The 4,136-nt window shown below is 49.1% G+C and overlaps 1 non-coding gene across 1 annotated transcript; it reads left to right on the forward strand.

Annotated features, from left to right (window-relative positions):
• The first annotated feature begins 2,637 nt into the window (after positions 1-2,637).
• On the forward strand, positions 2,638-2,721 carry TRNAL-UAG (transfer RNA leucine (anticodon UAG)). The gene has a single exon. It is a non-coding gene; the product is annotated as a tRNA-Leu (tRNA).
• Positions 2,722-4,136: the final 1,415 nt, after the last annotated feature.

The following is a 4,136-nucleotide window of genomic DNA, read 5'->3' on the forward strand; positions in this document are numbered from 1 at the left end:
AGCAGCACCCCGACCCACGCATTGCGGGAGGTGAGCGCATCGACAGTGTCACCGGCTGTCGCGCACTTACTCGGTCACAACGTGCAATGATCCTCCGCGCGCGCATTGGCTGCGTGTGGCCCGGAGAACGACGGGTGCGTCACGGAATCGCGACGAGTGATGTGTGTGACGGATGCGGTGCAGTGGAAACACTAGAACACCTGTTCGTTCACTGTGCCGCGTTCGCCGATGCTCGTCGCGATATGCTCGAGGCCTATAGGGCGCAAGGTATATTAGCAGACTCCATCAAGACGCTATTGTGGCCGCAGGGCAGTGCGCGCACTAGTGAGCGAACTTTGGTGAGCCTCTGTGCATTCCTCGAACACACGGGCTTGACGTCCCGTCTGTTCTCCTTCATGTAGTTCCACGCAGTGACCGAACGCTCCGCGAGTTCTACCTTGAACGATTAATAACTGGACGCCCTACTCCAGTTGTAACCATCACAGTGCTGTGCGCGTGTGTGATTTAATTCCTCTAAAATGAACTAATCACGCGCACAACCTGGACACATTTCTTATTGTGTAAATAGTTTGTACATATTACTTCTCCCCCTATCCTATCTTCCTGTCCCCTCACCTCTTTCATTTCATTTCTCCATTCTGCCTGCTATCCTTGATTTCCGCTGCCCCAGCTCAGGTTCTTCAGTATCGATGGCAGATGCCGGGGCTAGCAAAAAACTTTTCCTTCCTTTTTACTATTATTTTTAATAAAACCACTACCACCTCCATAAAACGCCCGAGTTACCGGTTTCTAACCCGACCGCGGCGGCTGCGTTTTCATGGAGGGGGCGCTAAGGCGTCCGTGTGCTGTGCGATGTCAGTCGAAATTATTCCGGAGCCCTCGACGACGGCACCTCTTTCTTCTTTCGCTCCCTCCTTAATCCCTTTCCTTACAGCGCGGTTCAGGTGTCCAACGATGTATGAGATAGATAATGCGCCATTCCTTTCCCCAAAAACCAATTATTATTATTATTATTATTATTATTATTATTATTATTTTTATAATAAACGCCCGAGTTCCCGGTTTCGAACCCGCCCGCTGCGGCTAAGTTTTTATGGAGGGAAAACGCTAAGGCGCAAGCGTGCTGTGCGGTGTCAGTGCACGTTAAAGATCCCGAAGTAGTCGAAATTATTCCGGAGCCCTCCACTGCCGCTTTTCTCTTTATTCCGTTCTTCTTTCACCCCCTCCTTTAAACCTTCCCTTACCGTGCCGTTCAGGTGTCCAATGAAATATGAGACAGATACTACGCCATTTCCTTTCCTTAAAAAACCATTATTATTATTATTATTATTATTATTATTATTATTATTATTATTATTATTATTATTATTATTATTATTATTATTATTATTATTATTATTATTATTATTATTATTATAGAACGCCGGCACCCTTTGATGCCTTCAGTGGAATGCTGGGTGTGATCGACGCGACGTCTGCGATAGAGAGCGGCAGATGTGCGCTCCGTCCCCGCGTTGCAGCGAGGAGGGAAGGAGGCACCCAAAATTGCTGCCTACTTCCTCCGTGACGCCACACACCTATACTGAGCGGAACGGGACGCGTACGCTGGAATCGCCTGCGCACTGAGCAGGGCATCAAAGTGGGTTCTGCATAGAACGTCGGCCCCGCCGTGGTGGCTCAGTGGTTAGGGCGCTCGACTACTGATTCGGAGTTCCCGCGTTCGAACCCGACCGCGGCGGCTGCGTTTTTATGGAGGAAAAACGCTAAGGCGCCCGTGTGCTGTGCGATGTCAGTGCACGTTAAACATCCCCAGGTGGTCGAAATTATTCCGGAACCCTCCACTTCGGCACCTCCTTCTTCCTTTCTTCTTTCACTCCCTCCTTTATCCCTTCCCTTACGGGGCGGTTCAGGTGTCTAAAGATATATGAGACAGGTACTGGGCCATTTCATTTCCCCAAAAGCCAATTATTATTATTATAGAACGTCGGTGCACTTTGATGCATTCAGCCTAACGCTAGGTGTGTTCGATGCGACGCCTGAGGTGGAGACCTCCAGTCGCTGGGCCACAAACGCAGCTAGGGAGATGCATCTTTTTGCTTTCGACCAGGGTTAGCCGGAGCTAGACCACCAGCAATTTTTTTCTTTCCTCTGTAGCAGGATACAACTAAACAATTACGACTGACGTAAACCTCACCTCGTGCAATACGACAGCAAGCGAAACTGCGAAATTCGACTCGCCACGAAATTATTCCGGAACCCTCCACAAGGCCCCTCTTTCTTCCTTTCTTCTTTCACTCTCTCCTTTATCCCTTCCATTACGGCGCGGTTCAGGCGTTCGCCGATGTGTGACGAAGGTACTGCGCCATTTTCTTTCCCCAGAGAAACATTTTTCATTCACATGCTACCTGCTTACTTCTTATCCGAGGAAGGAGAGCGAGAGCGCGGGCTTACGTCGCCCAGTTTACATTCGCAGCCGGGGAACAGTGGCCAGCGTCTGGGACCGCAGCACCGGCGCTCGGCTGAGAGCCCGCTCCTGCTGCCTTCGCGGCTGCTTGGGTACTTTTGGCATAGACGCTATATGTATGCACACACACTTGCACAGACTGAATATATTTTCGTAAGAGCAGCCGAACCGTGGTCAGAATGGCCGAGTGGTCTAAGGCGCCAGATTTAGGCTCTGGTCCTCGCAAGAGGGCGTGGGTTCGAACCCCACTTCTGGCAACGTTTCTTAACTTTTTCTTATTTTGAACCTACAGTGAACATTGGACGTACGCAACACTAACAAACATTTGTTGTTGTGAGGCTACCAAAAGGCTAACATCTATTGTTAAGCATTGAAACACATTTCTATTAAACAGCACTGCACTGTTCATTTTTTCTTTCCCCTGTAGTCGAGTACAACGAACAAATTACGGCTGACGTAAGCCTGAGCCCTCGCTCAGCACGATAGCACCCCAAAGGTGCGAGTGTGTGAGTTAGCGAAAAACTGTATTGAGCTCTAGATTCGCTGATATTCTGCGGTCTTCATATGGCTTCTCCCATCTTCTTGCAGAACAGTCTGTTTCCTTTAGTCCAGGGTTCCGCTGGATGCTGCTGCCAGTTTTGCTTGCCGAATCATACCTTCTTGGTCGACCCGGCCATCGCTGGAGAGCACTCCGTCTCATTGCTGCGCACTCGGGTTTGATATAACGGGTGCCACGTCTATGTTCTGGCATGCCAACGTTATGTGATACAGCATGGGTGTTTCGTGGCACCAGGGGCATTTGTCATTGTATTGTGGGGGATACATTCTGCTCAGTACGTTTAGGTTCGGGTACGAGCCCATTTGTAGCTGCCTCTACGCGACAGAAACCTCTCTGCCAAGGGAGTTTTGCGGTGGTGGATACCCACCATTTTTTTTACCGTTCTTAAATTTTTGGGGGGTTGGTTCTTTATACCATCCGGTTTTTAGGCGGTTTTATATTTTTTCCCTGCCACGTGTACATGGCAGACTACGTGCAAAAGGCGAAACGCTTTTCTAGAACACGTTCTGGGCGTGTTTAGGACTGAACACGCGATATCTAGCGATAACATTTGGTGAAAAATGGACTTGATGTAAGCATGTGCTATTAAACTCATATAAGATTCCATCCTCATTTTTTGCCTTCCTGGTCGCAGCGGCTTTGGGAGCTGCGGAACACACAGCTCGGTCGTTCTAGACATGTGTTGTGTCGTCTTACGAGAGCACACTAACGAAGACGTATGCGCTCGTACGTGGTCTGCAATGCACCATCAACTCGCCCTTCAATCCTCGCTTCTGACGTGAACACTTCTGAGTTCTCGAGACTGCACTATGATCCATGCCCCTCCACCACCCCCCCTCTCCAACCCTTGTCCGCGCTTTTGCCTATATCTGTTCTTGCATGCGTAAATTGTGGGGACTTTCCCCCACGACTTTCTCTTTGGTTCGTTTACCCGCGGTGCACCCTCCCACGGTTCCGCCTCGAGAAGGGGGTGAACGTATTTATCTCCCACTTTTCAAACCCACAAACTATGCTCGCCTAGTTGAAAATTTGAAATCGCGTAACTCGGAACACAGGCGTGCTACCTGAATTCTACCAAATGGTGTAATATATATATATATATATATATATATA

Source organism: Amblyomma americanum, chromosome 1 (assembly GCF_052857255.1).
Source record: "Amblyomma americanum isolate KBUSLIRL-KWMA chromosome 1, ASM5285725v1, whole genome shotgun sequence".
NCBI lineage: Eukaryota > Metazoa > Arthropoda > Arachnida > Ixodida > Ixodidae > Amblyomma > Amblyomma americanum.